The following is a 19,733-nucleotide window of genomic DNA, read 5'->3' on the forward strand; positions in this document are numbered from 1 at the left end:
TTGCTAATTTGTTATCTTTTAATGCCATTTTGACACAAAGACGTGGGAGAATTGAACTACTGACTTTCCAGTACTCTACCTCTTAAGCCACAGCCACCTCACTAATATAGAGGCATAAATCAACTAGCTCTCCAGAAGACAGATTTCAGCTGGTGATGGTAATCCCTATTAGATCCATCCATCCATTCATTTTCTTAACATCTTAACTAAGACTTGTAGGAGATCTATGTCAGCTCAGCCTAGCTGTCACTAGTCGAAAGGCGGAGTACATTCTGGACTGGTCACCAGTCCCTAACAGGGCTAACACAGGGAGACAGACCACCAAACACTCTAGCATCCACACCTACAGCCAACTTGGAATCACCTAACAAACATGTCTTTGGACTGGGAGGAAACCAAAGCACCCAGAGGAAACCCACACAGGTACAGGAGCGCAGGGAAAGCATCCAAACTCCACAAAGAAAGACCCAGCTGAGCAGAAAGTTTGAATTGGTGAGTTTCTTGCTGTGAGGCAGAAGGGCAAACTGTTGCACCACAGTGCTGCCCACCTGACCACCCTACCTCTAGGAAAACACAGTAAGGACCAGACCTAGCTGGTTAGCAGAATAAAATAAGACTGAGGGGATTGTCCGGTAGTAAATGATCCGAGTTACTGTCTGGAAAAAATAAAAACAAATGGCCACATATGCTTGGGTGGCTTGTGTTTTGCATCCTTTAATGACAGTAACCCTGCATACTGAAAATGAAACATTGTGCATGTGATTTTAATGATAATAGTTTAATGTTGGCACATGAAAATGAAAAATGTGCCCAAATCTGATGTTATCACTAATTTGACTGTTGAATCTAATTTAAAACGATTCACCTCTCCACTTTAATTCTTTTTGTTTTAACTTGTTACGGGGCTGCTCCAAATATACTTCAGGACAAACACGGACAACTTAGACAGCACTTCTGCGGTGTGGCTCTTGGGGGATTATATACTGGAATAATGCATGAATGTTCCAAACTCCCACAGTGCGAACATGATGTGGCATGACAATGCTGGAAAATGAGGGGTGTCAAAGCCTGCTGGGAACTGTAGTTGTTGAATGCAAAAGGTGTTTTTTGATGAATGACATGTTCAAGTGATGCGCTTTGAGCTGTGTATCCACCCCGCTCTGACAGTTGATGCTTCTTTTTTGTTTTCCTACTCTTCCCCTGCCTTTCTGCTCCTTTTCTCTTGCTCTATCTTCTTGGCGAGTGATCCTAACAAGGCGGATTATACATTTTCAGACTGAGAGCAATCCAGATATGATCAAGTATTTATGTAAGCTGCACTCTCACTGCTCAAATACATACAGAGCTCTCTCGACTCAACAGCTGTTTCATAACCAGCAGTCGCTACTCACTGTGTGTGTGTCTCTGTGTGTTACTGTATGCATGTGTGTGCACGTTAACAAGTCTGTGTGGTGTGATAGCTGATAGTCAACGATAAAGCACTGAATTATAAATGTGCAGTTAATGCTTAGGAGAGAACAGACATCTATCTGGCCTCGTTAGAGGAAGTGTGTGTGTATGTGTGCGTGGCCATATTTTTGCGCTTTCTGTTCCTTAAATATAAAAAAAAAAACACTAATTGTTTGCCGCTTAATTGAAATGTAACTGCTAATCCAGCAGACTATGTAACTGTATTAATTAAAAGAAAAACACTCAGCGACTTGTGCTGAGTTAAACCGAACAAGGACTATTTATAGAGAGCAGGCCAGGCTGCACATGTGCATAATTCATAAATCTTTATGTGTGCATATATGTGTGTGTAGCAATACATAATACATAGTGTATACATCAGTGTTAAACCAGGGGCAGGCTGCAAAGTGCTGGGATTTACAAATATACTGCACTGCGTGAGGCACATACACACATACAGCGAGCGGAGGCTAGCCCATTGTGCTTGAATAATACCAAATGCATTGAAGTTTAGTATTCCCAGTGCACACCAGCATGGATTGTGGTTCCAGTGAGACACACATATAGAGTACAGTCAGATGTTTTCTGTTTATTTACCCGTTTGTGCATGTAGATTCTTCAGTTCCTGTGTGCTTGTATCCAGTATTTGCATATGTGTTTGTGTGGGGTTTTTCAAAATCTCTTTTCACTTGTAATGTGTTCTTTTGCTTTTATGTGGATTATTATGCTTCCCGTCTTTATATTCTCACACCTCCACTTGTGCTAATTTCTAGCTCCCTATTTTTGTTCTTGGACTCCTCTGGAGTACCTTTTATACTGTGTTTTTTATGCAGGCCCTCTGTTAATTCTTTGTCTGAATCTTTGCCGTTTTAGCTCCTGTCTCTTTAAAGCCTCTCTCTCCTTAAAAGTCACATTTTTTTTCTGATTGGTTGCCCCTCACGTCTCTTCCACAAACCAAACTCAATGCTTGTGGGCTTCCTTCTCTTGCCTTTGTGGAGGTTTCAAAAACAGCCTTTATACACACTAAAAAGTGTAATAATGTATTTTCCATTGAAAGGAAGCATCCATGGCTGCTTTCTGAGTTAGACTGACTGGTTTGCGGTGTTCTGAGCTGCAACACGGGCAGCACTGGAGATGATCATATAAGGAAATTCCCTCTAGCTGACATCAACCATGCTGAAATAAAAAAAAAAACATTGTAAGCTGACTGTTTAAAGCAAAGTAGTTTATTTTCTGACTAAAACAAGCCTCTTTTTTCTTATCCCTTAAAGCTGTCTTTCTTCTGATTGGCTGCCTCTCATAAACAGATGGTTTGAACAGCACAGATCTCAGTGCTTGAAATTTGTAATATCACCTCTTTGTGGATTTATTCAGAGCCAAAAGTAGGAAAACAGAGTTTGAAACTGTGCATTAATGCTTTACAGGGATCACTTGTACATAGCCCACATTATTTGAAACTTTGTTTAATGTGAACATCTAAAGTTGTAACTGTATGTGTGTAACAGAAAATAAGGAAATGCTCAGTAAGGAAGCTGTAAAAGTTTGTGTGTGTCTTATTGTGTGTTATATCATGATACAGTGTGTGAGTAAATGTCTAAACATCTTGGTTTTGGTGAAAAAGAAAATGCATGCTTCAAGGGAATACTCAGTGGCTGTTGGTTGGATTAAAAAACCACAGAGGTGCACATCACTTTGGATTCTGGTACTCTCATAATCCTGAGTGGGAATAGTTGGGTGGAATAACAGTTCTTGACACTAAGTCAGGTGTGATCGATGATGCTACAGAGTGCACGAGTTACTTTTGTAAAGCAGTTATAATGACGGCAGTGGTAGTTTTTTCTTTCTTCTGATCAGTTTCACATTTTTGCGTTTATACATTGTGCTTACAGCGCAGTCTGCGCTGAGATTTTGCGAAGTCTGGCTTTTTGGAAATTAAAATGTGGCAATGATGAGAAAGTGGTCATTTGTGCCTTATTTTGCATCCTCAAAATAAGTCTTCTATATGTAGGGACAGGAAGTTGGATGAGCTGTTTGGTGTCAGATTTGATGCATCTGGTCTTCTGCGTGCACTACAGCCAGTTGCACTTTTTGTAGTTCCTTTGCTCAGAAACGTTATTCTACTGCTATAAAATTGATTTTCCGCACTAATGCTGTCATTGTTAAAAGTGCATATGCTGGCCACCCCTTTCAAGTCTAAATATAAGCGTGCATTTAAGTTGCCTTCATATACTGTGTATTACATATTACAACACACTCTTCATGTCCTTGCAAAAGTGCCATATGCGTTGGCCTGGCGCCTCCTACCCCCCTGCTGGGGCCCTCCATCTATTTCTGGCTCTGCGTCATGCCTGGGCTTTACTCCTGTGGCAAGAGGAGTGTTTCTCTAGGGCTCCCACTCTGCTGTACACACACACATATACACACACACACACACAGAAAACGAGCGAGCGAGCGAGAGAGAGAGAGAGAGAGAGAGAGAGAGAGAGAGAGAGACTCACATACACATACACCTCCCAACTGAGACACGCTCACATGCCTGCCTGGTGAACGAGTGAGCGCACTCAGATGTAAACACACACAGTGGCAGACGGACAGAGCAGCGGATGGAGGCATGGATGAATGGGTGGCTGCTGACAAACTGGACTTCATATTGGGGGTTTGAACTTGTGTGTGCATGTGAGAGAAAGTGTGTGTATGCGTGAGAGAGAGAAGGAGACGGTCGGCCGGTTGGTCGGTGTGTCTGTTTCCGTGGCGATGGAAGGAGGGAGAGCGAAAACAGAGGAATGCTTTCGGTGATAGAAAAGGAGAGCCGGCCAGGTTGGTTCAAAGTCTGTCTGTCCATATCCAGGCTTCTTCTTCCTTTCCCTGCTCTCGTCTGCTTTGCCTTGCTTTCTTTTTCAGTCAAGTGGGTGCTTTCCTGTGAGTGTGTGTGTGTTTGTGTGAGATTGTGTTTGTGTGTAGCAACCAAGCAGGGGGGATGTCCTCGTCCGCGGCTGTGAATGACAGTGGATGTAATATGTGTGCAAGAAGGGTGACTATGACATAAAGTAGTTCATCATAAATATCTATCTATCTATCTGCCCCCCCCCCCCCCCCCTCTCTCTCTCTCGTCCTCTCCCTCCCAGGATGCTGTTAATGGACACACACACATATAAACTAGACAGCTGACTGTCTCACACAGCGGTGTCAGTTCCCTCCATTAACCGAGGGGTGCCACCACAACACACGTACACACACCTAGTGTGCTTGTCCTCTTGAGCCTTGAGCACAGTGATTTACAAGAAAACAGGCTGAACTCTGTGTGTGTGTGTGTGTGTGTGTGTGTGTGTGTGTGTGTGTGTGTGTGTGTGTGTGTGTGTGTGCGCGTGCGCGCGCCTGTGTGTGTTTGTATTTATGTTTCATGTCTCCCTCGCTGCCGCTGGGACGTCCCTTGCATAACAAGTTACTCTAGTACACACAGCACAAACACACACTTGTATACACACACTGCCATTTGTCTGTCAGAGCAAAGAGGTGCGATTACAGTGACCTTGCTCTCCCCTGTTGGAGCTTTTTTTCTCCTTCTGGTTCTTTTCTATTAATGCCATTCTTTTTCTTTTATTTTCCTCTTTCTTCCACTAATACTTCTTGACAGTGTTCACTGTCTCATTACTTATTATTTTGCTTCTTCCCTTTTGCTACTACAAGTGGCATCACAGTATAACCTTAGAATGAGTTTTATTTTCATACATGTTATTTGACCTTCTTCTTCTCTGGTTCACATCGTCGCCCTGTCTTTCTTCTCATCATCTGATTTTTGTACTTTGGAAAATATATTAAAGTATGCCTAGTCCAATTTAGCATGCCTCTTTTCCATATTTGTGTATAGGTGTGTTAAAAGGGTGGCTGCCCAAGTTAAAGTTTTGAAAAATGAGGTCAGTACGTGCACAAGTAATCCCTGGGAGGCAAAAGCTCAGTATTCAAACTGCTCTCAATGCTCAGTTTCAAATAGTTTTTTTCTGTTCTTCGCTGTGTATGACATCATAGAGAGAGGGAGGGGGGGGGGTCCCTAATATGGTCATTTCTATGTTCTATTTATGAGGGACAGCCCGTCAGAAGAAGACTTAGGCTTAAAGGAAGAGATGCTAAAACACCTTTGTTTAAGACAGTGGAACCGAGGACTTGCAGATACATACGGATTATTTTGAAGTGTGAGTCACGTAAAGTATAGAGACAAGAAAATAAGCATAACAGCTCCCATTTATGCTTTAAAAAATAGGTTTCTATTACACCATTTACATCCTACACAGTCTGAATTTAGTGACAGACAAAGACAGTTAAAAGGATGCAGTTGTGTGTCTAACTTTTTTGTTTTTTTTTCTAGAAAGACAGCCCGGTAAATACTGTAGCTGAAAAGACAAATAAAGTGACAGACAGACATAAACATGAGACGGGCTGTCAGACAGACAGAGATTGGGAACTAAGAAAGGAGACTGGCAGACAGATAGGAAGTCACTCGAAAACAGAGGCAGTCAGACGAGCTGGCAGTCAGACGGACAAGTAAACACATTGAAAAAGACAGACGGACAGACAGACAGGTAAACAAATGTACACGAGGACACACAGACAGAACGCCTGGCAGAAGAGGTTGAAAAAGAACTGTCTTGCTAACTCAGCCAAAAACAGCCAGACACTCAGACGTGCAGGCAAATTCTGAGACAGCCGTTTAGCACAAGCGATAAGGCTCCTATACAAATATGTATTTGACAGACAGTCGGACTGACTGATGGACAGAGTGACAGACAGAGCAGGCAGGCAGACCAAGAGATGATCAGTCCCTCCGGTCCTAAAGCGTAGGAAGTCTTGCCGCTCTGCCGCCAAGTGTGTTAAACCATTTTTCCATTCACAAATTCTCAGACAGTGAAGTGTGCTGCTTCTGCCCTGGTATGTGCACGTGTGTGTTTGCAGTTCACGTGTGCGTGTGTTTACGTGCATGAGCGGTGTGATGCTCCGGAGGCGGGTGAGTGGGTGAAGGCCACATTCAATTGCTTTTCTTCAGCACTGATAACACTGTTCATTTAAATGCATTTTGTTGCGAGTTGTGACTCTGAAGAGGAGAATTTTCTAAGACCTTGCTTCCCAGAAATGTGCCGTTATACAACTCAGTTTATTCACTTTATCCACATTGTTCCCCACATGAAGAGCTCACTGGGGTTATAAACTTTTAGTCATCGTATTACTGATGATGAATGCCTGTTAGTGAGGAAAGTCATATTTGTTTAAACTCATTTCCCACTAAAAACACAAATTCATATTGGAGCTGACATTTGCCCAGAGAATAGTGCAGTGTTTAAAAATTCTGAATGTTTTTGCTCTCCTTCCAGGTAGGCCTCTACTCATTTGCGTACGGTATGAAAATCATCCCGCAGAAACAGCTCGTCCACAGAGCGAATATCGAGCCTCACACACTGTGTGCTTTTATTTTTGGCCGTGTTGTGTGGCTGTTGCTTGGTAAAGTCTGTCTGGGACCGGAACTGCTTCTCTGAAAAAGATTCTGAAAAAGATTCTCTTCTCTACAGGAAATTAGGCTTTGACTAGTTTGAATGCACATACAGTGCCGGTGATGGAATCGGTAGCATGCAAAGTTAGGAAACAGCAGTTTGCAACACAGATGTCCTTAGTAACTTATGAAATGGTAATTAAAGAAATGGCAAATAGCTGAAAAAAATGTAAAATAAATCAAATTTCCAGGGTCAAGAAACAACATTCATACTCAACAACTAAAATATATTTTTATTTTATTACAGTTTGAGTTTACTCTTCCTACTGTTGACCATTACAGCTGTTGATTGTGGCACAAAGCTGAAGAGTAACTGCTAGTGAGCAACTCTGAAACACTTTTGATTAAATATTGGGGTAGCAGATCTTTACGTATAGGCAAGTGTGTGTGTGTAAAGGGGGGGGGGGGGGGGGGTAAAGCTGCAATCTTCCAATGACCAGCGGGGGCGACTCATACTGATGTCTATGAGATGATTACAGTACTACTCACTGGATCTGTGACCGCAGTAAATACTTTCCTGATGAATACCTAATTTCGAGTCTTTTTTCATACAGCACTTTTTTTTGGGTAACTAATACTTCTAGTTGCAGTAATACAGAAGGTCAGGCAGTTGATGTGGATGATATAAGGCAGTGGTGTTAAACATAGGCAGTCCAGCCTACTGGACGGCTTTGGAAAATGCGACAAAGTTAATAGATTTCAAATTTCAATTTTATTTATACTATATTTTCATAAGATTTACAGCCTTTCCTATTGATAGAGCACTCCCAGGCCCTGCACACTGAAAAAAAGGGATTGCCCATTTCTTGGAGTTATGTAAGCATCTTGTGTGTATTTAACACAATTGCCTCATGCTTTAAAGTTAAGTGTAACTATATAGTGTAGAAACTACATGATATGCAGAGAGGGTATATTAAACTGTTCATGTCATGTTCAGTGAAGTAAGTCAATAATATAGCAATGTTAAATCCTGCGACACTGCTTGTGATTTTGGCTCGCGCACTTTGGATCATGGTTTGAGGAAGGCATCCATCTCATTCAAGTTGAGCAGCCGCCTCTACTTTTTTTCAGAATACCGAAAAAAAGGAAAATGGGTGGTTGTTACATTTACAAAAGTCTAACTTGTAATTTGAACAAAATAATTTCATGTTTCTATGGTGAACGTAATTAAATCATGTAGTATATGTATGAAATTCAACAACTTAATTTGATCTCATTGAGATGACATGATACAATCTAGTAAGAGTGGTTAGTTGAAATTCACAAGATCACACAACTAGAGGCAGACAACTACACACACCACGCGTATGCTGTCGCCATTTTTTGTGGTTGAACCTGTCAAGGACAAAAACGTAAAAATTGTGCATCAAGCCTTGATAAGCCATGTTAACCCTGGATTGGTGGCGTGGTCGTTAGTGCTGTTGCCCCACAGCAAGAAGCTCCTGGGTTCAAAGCCACAAGCTGGTTAGTTTGCACTGTGTTCTCTCCCACAGTGAAAAGCCATGCAGTTATTAGAGTAAGGTTAATTGGTGGAAATGGTTGTTTGTCTCTATGTGATACACTGGTGAGCTGTCTGGGGTGTACCCTGCCTCTTAACCTATCACTTTGGGGTTATGCCCCTGCAACCCAGATAAAGGGAGGAAGTTGTTGTAAATCCATTCCTTTGTTGAACAATATGTTAATATAAAGACAACATGTAGTATTTAAGTCACCAAGTAGTATTGAGCTAAAGGTTATTGAATAGTGTTGGAATAAAATGACAAAATTGTGAAGGATTAAAATATTCCAAGGGCTCAACTTACTTCATCTAAACATGTTTCAATCATGTTTTATCAACACAAAATGCACCAGTTTATTTAATATGAATAAGTTGTGTTGATTTAACATAGTTAAGTTTCTGCCAAAGCAAAACATCTGTGTGCAATCAATGTCCACTATTGAATCAAGTAAATCTAACATGCTCTTCATTTGCCATTCATACTAAACCAAAGTAATTAAGTAATACATAAAAAAAATTAAATGACAGAAAATTCACAAATTTTCTGTCTGTTTTGGGGTTTTTTTGTGAGTCCACAGAAGAAAAAGAACATTTTCTATGAATTAACAAAAATATATCATTTATGTGGCTCAAGATATAAGACAAGTTTGACATCCTGATGTAGGGCATGACTGCTAAGTCACTATGTCATTGTGTTAAGTTTCATAGTCGGCCCTCAGTGCCTGGTTTTATCGTCCTGAGACCTTGAGTCTTCATATAGCACTTTGTAATCCATTCTGCTCAACAGTGTTTTATACTTTGTTAAGCCGCATTAACTTTGTGGCGTTATGTCGTGAAATAAACCCACTGTCGTCACGAGGACATACTTTTTTTTATGTAACATATGCAATGAAATGTTAGAAGAGGTACCTTCATTTTTATATATTATTATCAGGTCCAACTAAGCTTGGAGAAATTAAAAATTTATCCCAAACGAGAGCTCAGGTGGTTAAAAAGCATCTCTTTGTGGCATTTTTTAAATTCATTCATTTTTTATTATAGTTTTATTTCAAAACCCAAGAAAAGAAAAGTTGACATCTTATTTTTCTTTCAGAGTAACATTGAGAGTAACTAAATGTAACAGAGTAACTAAATGTTTTGTTTAAAGGAACTGCATTTCCAGCCAATAAGACCAAATTAACCCCGTGAGGTCTGACCTACTTTGCCAGTCATTGGTTTGCTTGAATAATCTCAGCTTCATATGTACAGTGAAGTTAAATATATAATTTATATTTCAGGAAAACTTGCTATCAAAATAAGTTAAATGACTATAAAGACAAAAAGCATTAAGCCTTTCAGAGGTAAATAATAATGAACTTTGCTACTAAATCTGATGGTTAATGCTTCACATGATTAATTAAGAGTTACTACATTTATTATTCTGCCTTTTAATAAATATTGGGGCCCTACTTTTAATAGGTTAGCACATTGCTCAGACCTGTAACTGTGCTTTCCCCTTCAACCCCAAATCAACTGCAAAACTCATGTTTCCTTCTATTATCCTTAACACTCACTCTCTCACACACACACACATAGCAGGACAGGTGGCTGTATCACCTTGACGTCCAGTTTTACACCTCACTCTACAGTCATCTCTCTCTCTCTTGCTCTCTCTCTGCAGGTATAAGCCCCTTATACCTTCTGTGCTCCAAACACTGCCAGGACCACACACACACACACACACACACACACACACACACACACACACACACACACACACACACACGCACCCGCAGCAGGTAGTGGCAGCATATCATAGCCTCTGGTTGCCTGGCGAACAGAGCGTCATGATGGAGGGATGACAGGAAAGATGGTTGCACAGATGGAGGGAGGAAAAAGGGTTAGAGCGAAGGACAGATGAAACAGAAATAATACATGGAGGCTGGGAGGGGTGGAGGGATGTTGGTGGAGTGACAAAAGAAGGAAAATAACTACTGAGGGATTCCAGCTTGATGGAGGGAGAGATGGAAACATTGAAAGAGAGATGAGGGAAGAATAGAAGCAGAATGGAGGAATGAATGAGGTGGAGGAGTGTGTAACAGAGGTAAAAAAAAAGGTGATGAAGAGTTAGCAGATGATGGAAAGAGTGATTGATTAATGGGGGAAAGGAGAGATGAAAGAGAAGATGAAGTAGTATTAAAGAAGAACTGACAGAGGATAAGACGCAGGTGGGAGAAGGTGTTGATGGAGTGAAAAGGAAACATGATGAAAAGAGTGATGTGGAGCAGAGGGCAGAGAAATGAAGGATGGGGGTTAAAAGTCCACTTAAGTGAAGAAATGATAACTGAAAGAACGAAAGCTAATGGTTGATGATGGAGATGCTTTGTCATCAAATGTTTTCTGTTGCCTAACTTATCGTTTCAATGTTCAAAAATAATTTCCCCCAGGGATCAATAAAGTATTCTGATTCTGATTCTGATTCTGATTCTCAACTCCTCCATACTCCTTTTCTTTTCTCACTGTTCTTGTCACCTCCCCCTGCTCTTTTCTTCTTACTTAATCTCTCCTTTGAACTCATGTTCTTTCCTTTATCTTTCTCTCCTTTTGGATCTTCCTTCTCTTGTTTCTCCCTCATCTACATTCCATTTATTTTTTGCTTTGTCCCCCTCTTTCCTTTGTCGGTTCCTTTTCTTTCCCATGCCTAGATTGCATCTCTTCAGGACTCTGCATTGTCACCTCTTTACACTAACTGTGCTGCACATTGCAGCAACATGTTCGAAAAGGCCCTCCTGACTTCCAAGGAATGGCCTTATGTTTCTGCCTCCCCTTCCTTCTCCGTCAAAACGAAAGAAAAACGATAAAGAGGCCCAGCGAGGACGTGGAAACTTAACTGTTTTCTCCCTGCCAAACTTCCCCTCTCTACCTCTCCCTCTTTCTTTCTGCTTTTCTTCCAAGGTGTTAAAGTAAGTGTGTTTGTGTGTGAGTGTGTGATGAAGGAAAAGAGCTGTGTATGTGTGTGCGGCTGGAATGTGGAGGCTCGTAAGTCACCTCTGATTTTCCACTCCCGCTGGGACACATCCCATTATCAGTTTTATATGAAACTAGGAAATTCCTCTGTGGTCTGTGTGTGTGTGTGTGTGTGTGTGTGTGTGTGTGTGTGTGTGTGTGTGTGTGTGTGTGTGTGTGTGTGTGTGTGTGTGTGCGTGCGCGCGCCTGTGTGTGTGTGCGTTAAATCTCAAGGAGCAGAGCTGCATGTTGCATATGTGTGTTTATGTGTTTTTGTCAGATTGGAGGTTACTGTATGTGTGTATCAGTGTGTGTGTGTGTGTGTGTGTGTGTGTGCAGTGTCTGCCTTTATAATGAGCAGCTTAAGAGTGGAATAAAGAGTGTTATTTTGCTTCTCTCTATACTTCTCTGTGTACTGCAGGACCACCATAAAATCCTAAAATACAGCGCCATACAGTACATCAGTATTCAGGTTCAAAGGGGCTCGTACAGAATTTGTGGATACTTGATTGGAAAATTTGATGGTCAAAACTTCATGTTCTTAATCTGGTGGGAATTAGAAACCAAAAAATTGTTGCTTTGCTAAGATGTTTAGACATTTTTCGGAAACTTTGATTTTCTGCTCAGTCGGTTTAAATTGGAAGGATTAGAATGTTTTTGGCTGGGCAAGTAGGTATTTATCTTATTAGTGGCTCTTTGTCTGAGTGTACATAAAATACATGTGTTCTCTAGGTTAATACAAGCTATGATAGACACGTAACACCTTCTAAAAGATCAAATTGAATGTGAATATTTAAGTTTATGGAATAAATCTCCTTACAGTGATCGCTTAAGGGATCACTGTAAGGAGATTTATTGCATTTAACCTATCCTAAAGGTTGGGAGCAGTGGGCAGCTATCATACAGCGTCTGCAGCTGTAAGCTCATGCCCGGGTCAAGGGCACAGTGACAGTAGTTGCCAGGAGACACATGCAAACTCAACACAGAAGGGCTCTGGCTCAAATTCAAACCAAGGACTAGTTGCAGTAAGGCTAACTACCAAAACACTGTGCTGCCCCTATAGGAGCAGAATAGAAAAAAACTGAGTGCGGAAAAAATCTCTATAAAATAAAATATTATTTCCAATTTAATGTAAAAAAATATCATCAATGTTATTGGATCAGTCTAAGTAGAATACCAATGCGTATCTACCACTATTAGCATCACGTGTATGCATAACATGATTGTTTCCACATTTATCCACCTGGAATTCCAAAGTCAGCAAAATGAGTGCTTCAAGTCCCATAACGTCACTAATGGGGAAAATCAAACCAGAGGCCTGGTTACCTGTTCAGTGGTTTGGTTTACTTGGTGCCAAAAATCTAACTTCAAAATCACTTGTGGTGTCATTGATATGAAAAGTGGATACAACTACCAACAATGTAGCAACTTTAAGATAATCTTATGTTACTGCTAATTAATACTCTGACCGAGTGAGAGAAGCTGTGGCCGACTTGCACAATTTAAAAAAACAAAACAGAAAATAAAAATATCTGGTGAAATAGTCAGACGGGACAGCTTAAGCAGACACGAGAGGCCAAGAGCTAATTGGTTGATAGGCTGGAAAAACAAAAATTCAAACTTTTCGTTGTTGTTTCTAACAGCTTCTAATTATTATACGAAAAACTGAATGATATGTAGAAGGCATTTAGCCAGCTGACTGGACACTTGTTTTGAAGCAAACTTAATGAATTTCTTATTGCTGCCAGGCTGTTTCAGATTCCTTATTTGTGGGAGATGGATTGATTAGTGGGTGTTTTTTATGGGTGTTTTGTCACATTAATATAATAAAAGTAGGACACGTCTGGAAAGACTAGAATAATATCAGAGAAGAGGAATAAAGAGAATGGGGAAGAGATGAGAATAGAATCCAAACTGTTCCTAGCCCACAGGCCTATAACTTCCCATTCTGCACTCAGTGGAAAATCAACAAAGGAATATTCCACATCTCTTTTTTTCTCCTTGCCCTCTCCACCTTGATCTTTCCATCTTCCAGTTTGGAAGGAAGGTAGGAAAAGAAGCTGAATGAGAAGGATGTGATTAGCTGGATTTAATCTCTTGCTTTCACAAAGTCACATGGCTTTAAGGATTGTTTTTTACATCAACTTGGTTTTATTGGGCAGCATACTGAGCAGACTATCGGGAATGATGGGAAGAAAGCTGAAGATCTTTATCTGCCAGCCTAGGGCGGTTAAAAGATTCCAAAATTCACTTGCTTCTTTCCTCATTTTGGCAGCTGAATGTGCTACTTAGAGCAGAATCAAACTCCAGATGAGAGTTGGTTACCTGCCAAAACTGGCTGGTTCAGAAGCCAAGCCTACCAGACACAGGCACAAGTTGCCAGAGTTTGGCTGGTGGCTGGTGGTAGTTTCCCACCCTCCAGTCATGTATTCCAGATGTTGTGGATTTAAATCCAACTTGTGACCTTGTTTCATGTCATCCCCTCTCTCGCGCTCTCTCCTGAATTTTTTCCTTTCCCAGTCTTTCCTCATTCTTTCCACACTCAACGAGCAGTACTGTAAGTAAAATATTGAAACAATTTGAGTATGATCTCGTTTGTGGAATACAAAAAATGTATTTGGATGACCGAAAAAGAGAAGTTTGTTCACCTTAAACTGCATTGTTTTTAGTTCACACTCCTTGTATTCCTGGAAAAACCTACCAGTAGTGAGGGAAGAGCTTCTTTCCAGGTAACTCTTATTGAGATGACCTTGAAATAGACACCTGTCCCAAAGCAGCTTTGGTGTTGGCATTTCTCTCCGTGAGTTCTTATTAAAGGCTATGACTAATTACATTTTTAAAGAAACATGTATTTCGGGCTTTCCTTAGAACAAGAATCATTTTGGACCGTCCCTTTAAAAATATGATTGTTTTTTTTGAAGAATTTCACGTTGTAAGTTAGTTGATGAATAGGAAATGAGTCACAGTGTTGTGCGGGGTGACATAATCCTTAATTACAATGTAAACACACACACACACAATGTTTGTATTATGATTTCCACATCCCACTGCCTCAAATGTGAACCAGCGCATCCATGGACTCTATCCAAAAAAGATAGTTAACATCACTCGCTGGTATGTGAAGTACTTTTTTGATCCCTTAGTCGAGCAATTCAACCATTGACCTCTTAGTTTTGAAACAAGACAAGAGGTTCTGACTGAGAGACAGATTACACCACAGATGACAGAGTGGTAAGCATACCCAGTTTATCATCAGATTTAAGCTGAATGGGACCAAAATGTACAAAATGACCATCGGGTTGTAGAAAACAACACTTAAAGCTAGCAACCAAGGCCATAAACACCCCAGGAAGGTGTTTACCGAGTTCGTATATTGAGTGAGAAGTAGAGTGAAACTATTTTGACTTGCTTTTCTAATAACTCGCCCCCTGCTGGCTGTTAGAGAACATGGAGTGTGCAAGGCATTTCTGCACTGGCGTCACTGTTTTGATCCAATGGCCATTCCAATCAAGTTCATGAAACCAGTTGGGTGTCAGTCCACAACTAAACGCAACCCCTCAACAAATCCAATGTTCTCCTTTGTATGGCTAATGTGTGTTAAACGCTATGCCCACTGACCACCTTTCACACTTAAGAAAAGAGGCTCTTTGTTTGTTGAAGAACATTTGTTGGGTTTGTAAGGTCTCAGAAATACATATCTTTGTAAAAATTTGAGAAATATGGCAAACGCATTTCAAATCCTTGCTTGCTTCATTGTGTTTTTGTATCACTTAAAAATTAAATCTTGCATGCTACTTGAACTATATTTTTCTTGCTGACTCTAGAGAAATAATTCATGGGCTTTCCCTTTAAAGCCTATAGTGTCACACAACTTGCATCAGCTTCATTTGCCTCCCGTAAGTGTGTTTATAGTCATACTAATGAGGTTAACCTGATTAAGACTACGGAATTTATATCACCCCTCCTTCACCCTGTTTATACATCTGTGTTTATGTGATAAGGTGCTTAAAATCTGCTTAACTTTATCTATTTTTAACCCATTTATAGCTGATTAATGATAAACTAATTGACACTTATTTGAATGTTAGTTTGTCATTTATTGAGGATAAAATCTAAGTTATCAATTGCTATGATTTGAGAAATTAAACAGAATACGACTGATCAGGCAAGATCATTAAATGCAGATTAACCAGTTGTAATAATATTTTTGGGGGGCAAAATGGCACAAAATGATTATTTCTAGAAGTGATGCAGCTGGTTTAAATATTATTTTCTGGCATTTTTGTGAGTCTGGAAGCATAATGAATTTCCTCATCAGGTGTAGCAGTAGGCATGGTTTTACAATCAATAAGTGGAGCTGATCGGTTTCATGTTAGGCTCTCATGGAATCATTCACTGGACTCAGCCTAACAGGATTATGGCTAAAACATGCAGAGAGGCTGCGTTGTAGATTAAGTGTGATCATCTTGTTAGGAATTGTCCAATAAAAGAGACTCGATCCGGCGCAGCTGGTTGACTTTGTTTTCCTCGATGCATGCACACGGATGGAAACACACGAGTCAGCCTCGCCATGTGTGTGCGGTGTGTGTTTGCACGTGTGTTTTGACAGACATGAAACAGAAAAAACGTCGTCGTAATTTTTTCCCTGCCTCGCTCCTGGCAGACTGGAGCAAGAGGACGACTTGGAAAAATCTGATCTCCAAACACAGTGTGTGTGTGTGTGTGTGTGTGTGTGTGTGTGTGTGTGTGTGTGTGTGTGTGTGTGTGTGTGACACATATGACTGTACACTTTTCTCTCAGTGTATGTGTTTTGTTGTTTTCCATCTATTACGTTGTTGGTATGTGTTTGGATTTCTTTTGGTCTTTTCCGCTCTTGTTTGTGTGTAAATAGTATATGTGGTGTGTGTTTGCGTGCGCGCGCGTGTGTTTCCGTTCTCAGCCATATTTGAAACCATGTGGCACCGAAACGACAAATCAGATGAATAGAAGGAACTTTCCTGTCTGAGAGGTTTCTTTCTCTCCTCTCTTCCCCCTTATTACTCACTCCTTCCTCCTCTTTCTGTTCGCTACTTCCTGCTCCCCACTACCCCTCTTACCATGTCTCATTCTTTCTCTCGTCTCCCTTCTTTTCTTTCCTCTACACCCTTGTTTCTTTCTTGTTTACACATCTCTATTTTCCTCTGCCTGTCCCCTCCTCTTTCTTCTCTTTCTCCCTCTTTTTCTTTCTCCCCCACTGCCGCCTCTGTCTTTACACCATCCTCCCGTCTCCCCTCAGTATTCTCTCTTGCTTCCTCTGTCTGGCCCTCCCTTTGCCACCTGTCTCCTCCATGTTTGTGCAGCAACCTCTTTCACCTCCTCCCGTTCTCCTTCTTCAGCTCTTCCTCTCCTCCTTTCTCGTGCTCTCTCTCTGTGCAGCTTTCTTTCACTCTGTTTGCCTAACCCCGCCCATCCATCTCTGTCGTTGTTGTACTTACTCTTCTTATTATTTTTGGTACTTTTCTTTCAATCTTGTTCTCCCCCTCATCTTCTCAACCTCGACGTCTTTCCTTTTGTTTCACCTTCTTATCCCACTCCACATTTCTTTTTTTCACTATTGTCTTTCTCTCTACTCTTCCTCTTTTTCTAAGGTTTCTCCCCGCCTGTCTCCTCTCCTCCTCCTTTGTTCTCCAGCTCCTCTGCCTTTCTCCATTTTTTTCTTCCTCTCTCCCCATCTTATCTTGTCACCTTCTTACTTTTAATCTCTCTCTCACCCCGACTTTCATGGCTCTCTTTCTCTCTCTGTCCATCCAACACTATTTTTTCTTCCTCTCTTCTATTTTCTAGTGTGTCTTCCTGTTGTCTGGGTTTACAACACTAAAAAGGGTTAGGATTTCTTTTCTTCGCACCTCCTGTGACCACTTCCTCGACCGCATCCTGTTTATTTCCTGTTACTCCTGTGACTGGACTCTCTCAGAAAAATACACAGGACCCCCCCCCCCCACACACACACACACACAGCAGCCTCTAATTGAATCTACAAGAATAAACTCTATAAAAAGACAAACTTAAAAACGGCACAGCAGGCATGAGCAGTATAAAGAGCCTTGATTTCACACCTGGAAATGCAAAAAAGGCAGACAGACCTTTTGGGCCCTTTGCTGATGCTACAGGATGTTTGTACAGCATTTGATAACTGAAACTTATTACACATTTTCATGGCTAACATGTTCTATGCATCATGGAAAAATATTGTTATCTTGTCACAGCTATTTTTGTTTGTTTGTTTTATGAATGATCTCACACTAATGATCGCTGTCATGTGTGTTTTCTCACAGGATGGCCACATAAGGACACTTTCTGTCGGGACTCCCATTGAAACCAGTCTGACAGAGCGCAGACCGAAAGGTAAGCCGTGCCGGCATCTCATCCTGATTTCATGACGGCCTTTTAGACGTTCCAAGGTTTTTTTTCTGGACAGTGGACTGTGCGGTTTGTGTTGCATAATGTGGGCTTTGTAGATGCGATGATGAGTTTTTCCTTTAATAAACACCGGTGTGAATCAGAGCAGTGTGTTTGGGCCAAAAATGTTCCTTAAAGGCTTTGTTTCCATCCACTTATCAAACCGTTCGTACGCAAACACATTTGAATAGTCAGGGTAATTCAGGTTTGTGTCTCTAACCTTTGGATTTTCCACGCAGCATGTTTAACATTTAATGCTGCATTTAGAAAGAACATAAATCCGCTTTAAAGGAAATTTCTTTGAGGAAAGAATTTTCAGTTTCACTGTAAACACCTGTATACAGTCAGACTGGAGGGACATTGCAAAGACTTTCCATTGTAAAACATTATTTTGTTATTTTGGCATTTGAAGTGACGATGACTGCTTAACCCTCTGAGGTCTAGGTAATTGTTGGTGATAACTATTCCTCACCCAACCATGACCATATGTTTTGGAGCAACGTGACACTGAATTGTACAGGGAAAAAAAAATATTAATAGTTTCTGAACAACTGATGAACTTTCAGGTTTGCATTTAGCCTCAAATCTCCCCGAATTAGAAGAGAAATACATACAATTCAAACTTAGGATCTTATTTTGAGAACATTTCCAATCACATGTCATTCTCCAGAAGACTGAAAGGGACTGAATATTGGAGCTTTGAGTTGTTGTTACAGCTTATGCAGAGGTTTGACCTTCACGTGGAGCTAACTTAAGTAGAAGCTGTGTGGGCAATCAGCCTCCTCTTTGGATGCCTCATCTGTAAATGTAACCCTTTCCCTTTGGAGGCCTACTTGGGCTAACCCTTGTTTCTCTTTTCTGAACTCAGCAGTTTCTTTCATATTTCAGAATTGTTAGAGAGGTTGATCTCTGCCTATACATTTTACTAACGCTACTCTTGGAAAATTGCACAACCTATATATGCTGAGGTGTCAGATCTCGTCACTGAGGGTACTGGTGAGGTCGTTAAATGTCATCTTTAGGGGGGGAAGAGTTAAGATCATTGTTTTACTGCTGTGTTGAAAAATCCAACCACAAGTGTAGAAGCTCAACACTGTTGTGAATCTCATACTGACTGGCTCATCTCTGGCTTGAGCATGGAGTACATGCAAATCTATAAGTTGGCCAGTGAGAACTAACCGCAAGCCTTAAAATGTTGTGATTACAACCCTGGGTTTCCAAGCTGCGACACACTAATAGATACAGTTCTGCTTTCCTGTGGTCTCAGTGAAAATGCAGAATTGTATTCAGTCAGTTCAGATCAGCTTCCTGTTTGCCTTCTCTGCCTGTTGATGGCTAGTTGCCTTGTTTCTATTGGCCAAGCGAACATTCGTCACAGAGCGATCAACTTTCAACTTTCAATAGAATTTACATGAGATCTCTGAAGCTGCAGGCTGTGTTTGACGCAGCAGCAGACTACCACCGCTCATTGCAAGCCACTGGAAATACTGTGTTTCAGAGTGCAGCGGAGGTGGTTACATCCTGTCTGACTGCTTCACGATCCAGCGTCCTGCGTCTTGTGTGGACACGATGCCGATGCGGCGATTAGTTTGGGATCCGTGATTCTTCAGTTAAACAGCAATGCAGGGTGGTGCTGAACTTGTTGATGGATCTCTGTGAAAATATTAGCATGTTTTTACAGTTAATATTGCAAAACGAGTTATTCGAGTTTCTGTGCTCTTGTTGCCCTGGTTACACTGGTTTCTATGGTATTTATAGTATTTTTTGTCTTCTTTTCAAACTTTATTTCTGATTGTTACACTTTATTTTCTTTCTGATTACACA

General features: G+C 40.9%; 1 protein-coding gene across 4 annotated transcripts in view; it reads left to right on the plus strand.

The window, feature by feature from the left end:
* The window catches only part of hivep2a (HIVEP zinc finger 2a), a 118,418-nt gene that overhangs the window by 41,200 nt on the left and 57,485 nt on the right, over positions 1–19,733 (plus strand). For all 4 annotated transcript variants that reach the window (XM_085373657.1, XM_085373656.1, XM_085373658.1 and 1 more), the window contains one exon: positions 17,786–17,855. The gene's annotated coding sequence lies outside the window, so the exon portion shown is untranslated. The remainder of the gene's footprint in view (positions 1–17,785; positions 17,856–19,733) is intronic.

Source organism: Diplotaxodon limnothrissa, linkage group LG15 (genome assembly GCF_057381915.1).
Source record: "Diplotaxodon limnothrissa isolate DT_005_m linkage group LG15, D_limnothrissa_male_GT1.1, whole genome shotgun sequence".
Taxonomy (NCBI): domain Eukaryota; kingdom Metazoa; phylum Chordata; class Actinopteri; order Cichliformes; family Cichlidae; genus Diplotaxodon; species Diplotaxodon limnothrissa.